General features: G+C 41.6%; 1 long non-coding RNA gene across 2 annotated transcripts; it reads right to left on the reverse strand.

Annotated features, from left to right (window-relative positions):
- Positions 1-5,294: 5,294 nt before the first annotated feature.
- On the reverse strand, positions 5,295-7,697 carry LOC125537571 (uncharacterized). 2 transcript variants are annotated; one of them, XR_015617150.1, is made up of 4 exons: positions 7,266-7,697; positions 6,961-7,177; positions 5,793-6,223; positions 5,295-5,654 (listed from the first exon to the last, which is right to left on the reverse strand). It is a non-coding gene; the product is annotated as an uncharacterized LOC125537571 (long non-coding RNA). The 2 variants fall into 2 exon arrangements; XR_015617149.1 differs by having other exon boundaries at positions 5,557-6,223; positions 7,266-7,694.
- Between the last annotated feature and the right edge of the window lie 2,239 nt (positions 7,698-9,936).

Genomic DNA, 9,936 nt, shown 5'->3' on the forward strand with positions numbered 1-9,936 from the left:
GCCACTCCTCCTCCAAGTCCGACACAGCTTCAGGCCACTCCTCCTCCTCCAAGTCCGGCAAAGCGTCAGGCCACTCCTCCTCCAAGTCCGGCACAGCTTCAGGCCACTCCTTCTCCAAGTCCAGCACAGCTTCAGGCCACTCCTCCTCCTCCAACTCAGCCACGTCAGCCATCTTCGCCGCCTCAGCAATCACGGAAGAGAGCCGCCTCAGCTATGGTGTGTAGCGGTACAAGTCGAGGTAGTACTGGAGGTACAGGCGGAGGCAAGCGATTTCAATATGGTCCAAGCCTCACGCCTCTTCCGCAGAGGCCTTACGACAAGTCCGAGGAGGAAAACGTAGCCATATCGAAGGCTGAGGTGGAAGCCCATTTTGCACCGAAACCGCCACCGCCGCCAAGGGAGAAAGTGCCTGTGGAAAAGATTGACCACTTCATTCGTATGGCTAGAGCACAAGCTCCCAAGCCTGTTGACACAGACTATGAGCGCCACATCAAGAAGTTAAATCGAGCACGTCTACAGAAAGAGGCGAGCTCGAGCTCGAGCAAATCAGCTGGCAAAAGGAGCGGTAAAACCGTTCCCCAACTGGGAGAACAGGCGGCGCAATCAATCCCCCCACTTGTTGTGCCAACAACACATGAGAGTAGGCGCGCCCAATATTATTGTGGGCAAACCATTAACGTTCCCGGGGTGGGCGATGTGGTAATAACCGAGGAGCATATTGCGGAGGCTGAATCGATCGGGATCACTGTTGGATAACTCCTCGATATCGAGCCCATGTCTCCGACTAGAGAGGAGGAAATAAAACGGAAATATGCCCGGGGCCAACCTTTGGTCGAGCCAGAGGAGGTCCATAAGCTCCCAACGAGAATGCATGAATTGCATCAGTGGTACATGGACATTACCAAGATTTCCAATCGAGAGTCCCTCATGGTGAATGTCAACAAGGATCATTACTACCATGAGAAAGCTGTGACCGTTGAGTATTCAGAACTATTTCAGCTATACAATCAAGACGCACTCGACAAATCTATCGTCAGTTGCTATTGTCTGTAAGTGATTTCTTTCTGTAATTTAAGTGTCAAGCTAGCTGTAGTGATCATTTTGATCAATCATTACCTATAATTATCCTCACTATATTCTTTTCTGTGGTATTATGCAGGATGAAGATTTATGAAATGAAAAAGGTGGACGCTATGGCATTGGGTTCGTTGACCCAAATACCATTAATGAATACACATGGAAAATAGATCCATATCATGAAAAAAGTGTAGAGGAAAGCATGCTACAGTTCTTCAAGGAACTCAAATACAATGAAGATATACTACTTCCTTACAACTTCCAGTGAGTCACACTGTCTTGTACTACAAATTCTGTTTTTCCCTACTAGCTAGCTACATGTTTTTGCTTACATATGCCCGCTTAATTAAGACATGCAAACGTGTGTGCATGCAGATTTCACTGGATCTTGTTAATCATTAAAGTTGATGAAGGAACAGTTGAAGTACTAGACTCACTACTTAAGAAAGCAAGTGACTACACCATCGTGAAGGGGATAGTCAACAGGTAATTTCAATCATTATTAACTATATCTCGGCATATTTAATTAGTTCGTCATTTCCTGATAACAACTATTTAATAACCCATTTATTCATTTTCTTTGTCGGCGGGCAGGGCTTGCGCAAAGTTCATCAGGGCCACTCCAGGCCCATGGAAACAAAATCTGAAATGGTATCGACCCAAGGTAAGTAATTAAGTAGTACTAGCTAGCTGCCATCTCTTTAATTATTATGCTTGATTAATTATTATCTGATCAAATTCCATTCTCGTAAAGGCCTTGAAGCAGGCGCCGGGGAATGATCTATGTGCATACTACGTTTGCAAGAACATTCGCATGATGACGTCCGAAAGGAGCAAATCTCAAAGACAGGAGTGGGTACGATATCGATTGTCAGAACACTATTCATAATTTTTACACCATTATCGATATCTAGTCACACAACTAATACACATGCATATTGATCTCCTTCTTAACAGTTCAAAGAGGTGCGGGACAAGCTCCTAGCACAGGACCACATATAAGCAATTCTAGAGGAAATAGCGGGATTTTTGCTCGACCAGGTCATAGATCCCAAAGGAGAATACTATTACCCGCTACCGCCCCCATGAACCACTTCCAATTGTTATCGTGCTTCGAAGGCACCAATTAGCTAGGCTAATGCCACTGGCTCCGAAGGCACCAATTAGGAGAAATTGTATATATATATATATATATATATATATATATATATATATATATATATATATATATATATATACATAAACACTATTCTGATCACGGGATCAGAATAATATTCTGATCACAACATGAACTTCCCGAGTAACGCGCCTGACCTTCCCCGAGTATTAGGTTGAACTTCAGCTAAAAGGTGTCCAAATGGGCTTTCGATATACCGTTGGATAGATATGGACATCAGTATCATGACCCAAGTTAAATTTTTGGCAAAATGTAAGCGGTTTAAGAGCAGTTTTGAAAACCGTTTTTTCTTCACACAAAAAATGTGAATCATATTTTTGATCGCATTTTTAAACCGTTTATCGGAATGAGGCAAATAATATGGCGTTGGAAAGCTGTTGCAAAACCGCTCCTTCCACATGTTGAAAGTTTTCTCTAATTCCCTACGGTTAAAGAGTAATTCAGAAAATCGTAAAATTTCACAAACCGAACACCCGAGTTCGTATTTTTGACGCCATTTCTAAACGGCTAATCCAATTGAGGCAAATAATATGGCGTTGGAAAGCTTATGAAAATGCGCTACTTTTTATGTTAAAATGTTTTTCCAATTTTGAATGGTTTAAAAGTAATTTAAAAAACGGTACAAGTTCCACCGAGTTTGTATTTTTAAGCTAATTTTTTAACCGTACGTCCAAATGCAGCAAATGATATGGCGTTGGAAAGCTTAAAGAAATGCGAAACTTTTTTATATATATTGTTTATCCTAATTCATTACGGTTTTATGTCAGTTTTGAAAATGGTTAAAAACGTATTTTTGCCGTAATTTTTACAAACTTTATCGGAATGGGGCAAATAATATATCGCTGAAAAGCTACGGAAAATGCAAAACTTTTTCATGTTGATGGTTTTCTCTGAATCCTGGTCGTTTTCAAGTAATTTCGAAAATGGCGAAATCATTCGTTCTGGTTTTATCGCAAAACAGATTCTTCGAAAATGCACCGCGTGAAGAACCTGAACTTCTCAGCATGTCTACTTGAACTTCACTCTGTTTTTCACGTATTTTTTTACTCGTAGCTCTCCATCCACTGCTCGTAGCTCTCCATCCACTCACCGGAATTGAGCAAGTGATATACCAGTGGAAAGCTGCTGTAAACACGCAACTTTCCCGTGTTGATCATTTTTTCATACTCGCGATGATTTTAAAAGTTTTTCATCTCATATTCATTCAGTGTAGTAGGTGAACTTCCTGTTGTTTTTACGTTGAACTTCTATGACGTATTTTTCATTTATAATTTTCTCATCCATTCGTTAAGTGTTACACAAATGGCATTTCTTTTGTATAAACCTCTCTCACAATATTTTTTAAAATTTCTCCGACAGAGGACTTGAACTTATATCAACAAACTTTTAGTCTTTGCTTTCTTTATTCTTTTTAATACAAAATGCACACCGTGTAGTACGTGAACTTCTGGCAGTTATCAATCTTAACTTCTCACGGTTACATGAAAATATCTGATTTTTTTAATCCTTTTATGAAATTTTGAAGCGCTCTATTTATTAAAAGTTGAACTTCTTGTTATCTAATTTTTGAACTTCTTATTTCCATACTTTAAGAACTAGGAAAATCTGAGTTTTCTATAATCATCGAACTTCTCCATCTTTTAAATATGGACTTCCTGGTTTTATTTCTTAATTTTTTTTATGAAAATTTGAAGCGCTCTATTTTAAAATTTTGAACTTCTTGTTATTTTATTTTTGAACTTCTTGTTTCCATTCTTTAATAATGAGAAAAATCATCGAACTTCTCCATCTATTTAATATGGACTTCTTGGTTTCATTTCTTAATCTTTTTATGAAATTTTGAAGCGCTCTATTTTTAAAATTTGAACTTCTTGTGATTTTATTATTGAACTTCTTGTTTTCATTCTTTAATAACGAGGAAAATCATCGAACTTCTCCATCAATTTAATATGGACTTCCTGGTTTATTTTTCTTAATCTTTTTATGAAATTTTGAAGCGCTCTATTTTTAAAATTTGAACTTCTTGTTATTTTATTTTTGAACTTTTTGTTTCCATTCTTTAATAATGAGGAAAATCTGAGTTTTTCTACAATTTTAATTTGAATTTCTTGTTATTTTAATCTGAGTTATTATTTAATATACTTTGAACTTCTCTATTATTTTAATTTGAACTTCAAGTTTATTATTTTTTATTTTAAATAAACATCAAATTTGACAATTTGCTCAATTTGAACTTCATAGTTGATTCTTTAATAATAATGAATTTCTGAGTTTTCTTTAAACTGTAAAACCTTAGATTTTTTCATAAACATTGAATAAATTTGTTATTTTAATTTGAACTTCTATTTTTTAAAACAGAAAAAATATTTGTATTTTTTTAGTTATTTCCTTTTTTAATTTTGAACTTCATTTTATTCTTTGATAACAAGAGAAAATATTAGTTTTTTATACACTTCGAACTTCTCTGTTTTTTTAATCTGAACTTCTTAGTTTTATTTTTTGAAAAGAAAAAAATGATTTTTTATAGTAATCATCGAAACAGCTTTTTTTCTTGAATTGAATTAAATATTTTTCTTTCTGTTTTCTATATGGCATCTCATTCCCATATGAGACAGTAGTGCCTCAGCTTGGATTCATTTTTTAACAAACAATAAATTCCTTTTAGTTCTTCGATGGAATTTCACTAAACAAATGTGGTCAGAGCCAAGGAACAGACTGAATTACTGAACTGATTAGAAGCATACTTGCATAGTCGCATACGCATGCGTAGTCAGCAGTGCAAGCTTGCAAGTACTTCATTCACGATGCGTTTGGTTCGCCGAAAAAAGGGCGGCTTTCGATTACATCGGTTTCTAAAACCGTAGCGAGCGTTTGTTTCGGCGACGATGCTTTCTATAAACGCGCTTCCCGATACAGCCCTTCACGAAATTGAAACCGCCCGAATTCGCCGGGGTTGGAAATCGGGACTCGGCCGAAGTAACCAAACGATCCATGTTTTACGCAAGAATATTCGGAAGCGGCACTTCCTGAATACGATACAGCAAAAACATTACCGGCGCGGTACCAGACGCGTTATCAGTTTCTTTGGATAATGACTTGGGGCGCTAGGGAAGGAAAAAGTCAAGGGAAGAGATGAGGTAAAGCCTGTTGTCGAAACAATGTGGAACCTTGACGGCATTGCTTCGTTTTACCAACTCCACTATCTGCAACAAGGCTGGAAAATACAGTAAGACATACTGCCAAGGGTACTGCAGGTGACGCTTTTATTCAGCATCGACACTATTTTTCGGGCAACCTGTTCGTGGCAGACCATTTCATCAGTTTCTTCTTCTTCATCAGACTGGGTTGTGGCGAATGCAGCTTTCTTCTCTCATAGTACATCATTTGCATCCTTGTCGACCTGACAAAAGTGAAACAGCTGTGCCAGTCTAAACCAAAGACGACCGGGAAGAAAGCTTCACTTGCTGGGCATAATTCTTTCTGCAACATCTACAGACTATACAAAGATCAGTTCTACTAGATGTTCTCTTTGGCTTACTTTTAAGTGTACTGATATGTTGTAGCCTCAACTTGCAAGCATCACTGATCCAAGTTTGCTTTTGTTGACCGGATTGGGCCAGTGTCGTGCTTGCGTTAGAACATGGCATGCCAACTCAGGTCATATTTTGGTCAATTCACAGCCAAGAAGCCAATAAAAATACAATAAAATTACCGGGCCAGGCGGCCGGTGAGAACACGGAGCATGAAGCCAAGAAGGCAGAGGAGTCCGCGTCTGCAACGCCGTGCTCCGCCAGACCGGCTTCCTCGACCTCAGAATCTGAATTTGAAAAAGAAGAAAATGCATGCATGCATGCATGCCGACCGGCCGGCGTGATCCACCATCGATCCATGATGGTCAACCTCCATTCCAAGTCCGGACGATCAACCAGCTCCTGCCATTCTAGTAGCTGCCATGTTATGCATCCTCCCCTGCATCCATACGGTCTGATCTTCAGAGTGACCAAACAAAACCCTCTGTTCATGTCTGAAACTCTGGATACTGCCCGAATTGAATTCAATACATTCAATTTCATTTGTCTGAGTGTTTGATGCTGTTGACCGACTCTAGTTACTATTATCCATCACAACTAGCAAAATTATATTAACATAACTCACAATAATTACAGTATCTTCCAAAGCTTAGAGGATCGAGATTTGCAAGAGTTTTGTATATTGGTTTCGTCTGGAATCAATCCACACATACAGTAAGTAGTACTTTTATCCTGAGTGTGGCAACCAAGGTACTTAGTCCAAAACAATGTTTTACCTCTGATAAGCCCATTGTGACAGTGTGATGTCAATATGCACATATACAAACTAGGACACTTGATTAAAGAAGAATGCATGACTTTGACATGGGCGATGCAGAATCATTCATTCTATAAACCCTACAATAGCAGCACTAGCACATCATCATCCATCATCAACCAACCATGCAGCCTAGATATAAAACACCTACACTAGCTTGCTTGCCATCTGCTGCTAGGGGAGGGTGGTTGTGAATTTGACACCAGCATACTATGCATGATGCAACTCAGCTTGTCTCTATTTAATTCAACTCAATCAGTGGGCACCAATTATATCATCTCATCTCCCACATCTTCACATGGGATGTGGAGTACCATAACTATATAACTAAGAGAGATAGAATCCAATTTGCCTCTCACCTTGGCTCGGGTATCCCAGCCCAATCATGCTTGCATTCCTCCTCTCCTCTCCAACAGTGGTGGGGTTGGTAGCAGCGGAGGCGAGTTTGATTCCTCGTCTAGCAACAGCCACTTTGTGGGAGGGAGCACCATGTATCAAATCTGTCCGGCCACTGCTATGGCATTTGAACTTCTTGCGGCGACACAAGCTTCCTGCAAGGGCATGGCAGGAGGAGACCTGCATGGCACGGGCGAGGTGGGGATCAGGAGCAGCTTGAGGATGGAAACAGAGGTAAAGGTGGAGAAGTTCAGGGGCGAAGTGTCACCGGGGGCGACGCACTGGTGCGAGAAGGCACGGCGGTGCTCGGACGGTGCGTGGCTGCCCGAAGGAAGACGGCGTTCGACGGCAGCGAGGCATCTGGCGACGACCACAACTGGGCGGGGGGTCGCGGAGAGGCTCTCGTTGGCGATTGGATCCCGGTGGTGGCACGGTGGCGCGGGGGTCCGGGGAGGGCGGGCTGCGGCGGGGCGTCCGGGGAGGGCGCACGACGGCAGGGGGCTCGCGGCGGCGGGGGTTCCAGCGAGGGCGCGCGCGGCAGCGGGTTCCGGGGAGGGCGTGTGCGGCGGCGGGATCTGAGGGCGGCGGTGGGATGAGGCGCTCGGGGGAGGAGAGGTTGCGGGAGAGTTGTGGAAGCGGGTCAGGGCAGGGGTGTTTTTCTTTTCTTTTCCGTGATGATTCGGGAGTTCGTGAGGATGTCGTCGCAGCTATATAGGGCGCGGCATGATCGAAATAGTTATTCTAATGCTGGGATTAGAATAGTGCTACTCTATTTCTACTATCTAAAAAAACGTAACGTTCCTTCTTTCCTTTTACGTCAAAATTTTCGTCCAACCTTCTCTCTCACCCCACCTTACGTACACTATCGCACCCCTCCCGATTTTACTTTTCACAATTGGTAAGTCAATCAATCATGATCAAAACATTGGTAAGTCAATCAATCATGATCAAAACAAACGATTAAAAACCGACCCTTTTTCTTTCATGGCTTGCGCATCTAAGAATCGGATCGGAATTCTCTCGCCCTTTAATCTCGTGAAATTTTTAATGCACCTGCAATTACCATATCTTGGGATGTGGCATGGCAGAACTATCGCCTCCTTTCCCCCGTGCTGCCGGCCCTGATTGATAAGCAGCGGTTCTCATCTAGGAGTATGTTCGTCAAAAAAAAAAAGCAGCGGCTGGTGGGGTGCTCGCCGGCGTCGCCAGTGGCCACCGCACGAGGTGATTGAGCGAGGACCATCGATGTCCGCGGAGAGCAAGTGAGCGAGTGCCATGAAGCGGTGGCAGGCGAAAGCCATTGCCGGTGCTATACTCGTTGTCCTATCCCATGTGGGCGTGTCGTTCAGGCCCGGGACGTCCTACTTCGCACTGCCCCAGCCGTCCTCTGTCGTGCAGGGCTTTAGGCCCGTGTGAGTTTGTTACCCATGGCGGCGGCGACGTGTGACGCTCTTCTCGGTTCTCCCCTTGCGCTTGCAATCGTCGAGGTACTCGCTCTCCTGTCCAACTAACTACATGCATCATGTGTAGCTACAGGCACGGTGGTTGTTCTGACTGTAACTGAATGAATGGACAAACACTGGGAACCCTAAACCATTGTGTGATGAGGGTATACAACAATTCGTTCAGTTCACCTCCTGTCTGGACAATGCTAAGCTGCTAATAGTTAAATAGGGTGATTAAGTCTACTTAAGCATGGTTTGGTCCATTGAGATTAACTTACATTAATTTCCTTCAGTTTGCTGGGCTGACCGGTGCCAGCGGCGGGTCTGATCCTGCGATCGACATATATGCATGAATGTGAATCACAACGGTTAGTACCGATTTACCAATGGAATACTTAGAATCTTTTTGCTCGCTTGCTCAATTGCTTCTTAGTCAAAATAGAGATGAAGCATTAACATAAGAAGGATCTGTGTTTTTTTAAGAAACTTATTCTGTACATCAATACGGGAGACAGCTGAAGATAACTTTTGCTATAAGTTTGCCGCTCCATTTCATTTAATATCCATATGTATAGGATTATGAGATGCATTCTAATGTGCCCTCACCTTATACTGCTTCTAATGTTGCGCCATCTAATTCCAGAATGCGGCTTTCTTGGACAGAGAGATAATTTACGACAGGGAATTTGATCATGACTACTTAGGTTTCATGACTTTGGAGAGGTATTACTTCTTAAAGCTTGGCGGGAATGTCGTCAAAAGGCCACGACACATGTTAATGAGAGTTTCAGTAGGGAACTAGGGATACACAAGGATGACCTCCTCGGTTCACAACATTTTTGCCACTGGGAGTTATATTCAAGGAACAAATGGGACATCTAATGCGATTGTTCCTATGTCATATGTTTTCCGTGATAGTACTACCCATTATGTAGATCAAGGTGGTGGAAGAGAAATGGTAGGTTTCATTATTTCTCAACATTTGATGGCATTTTTAATTACAGTCTTTTGAAATACTACATGCATTCTTTCAAAAGCTAGCTGCCTTTGTTGTATACTTGGAGCCTTAGCATGCTGGTACTGTTTAGTTCCTTGATATGAGAAAGAACCATGACAAGGTAAAATGTTAACACAACAATTTCTAATTACCCCTTTTTTCCAAACCGTAAGTCTGTAGCCATTTAAATCTTCTATACTTTTCTGTGGCAATTAAACTTACCCCTTACATGAAAAGAGTGTCACATCCTACAGATCCTATTGCTTGCAAGTCTTAGTTTGCCGCAGTTTATGCCCTACAAGATAATAGTTGATATTGATACAGATATAATATCTATGTAATGCATTTTTTGCATAATATGGGAGATTACAAATAATCATGTGCTTACTGGTTTGTGGGCGATCTTGTTTGTGTCACATCCTATCTATAAAGGACATTGTGATGAATGCTGGTTTAACAGGATGAGAATCGTGTAAGGATCTTTTCTTTGCTCTCTG

The sequence above is a fragment of the Triticum urartu genome, chromosome 2A (assembly GCF_056163025.1).
Source record: "Triticum urartu cultivar PI428250 chromosome 2A, HENAU_Tu73, whole genome shotgun sequence".
NCBI classification, from domain to species: domain Eukaryota; kingdom Viridiplantae; phylum Streptophyta; class Magnoliopsida; order Poales; family Poaceae; genus Triticum; species Triticum urartu.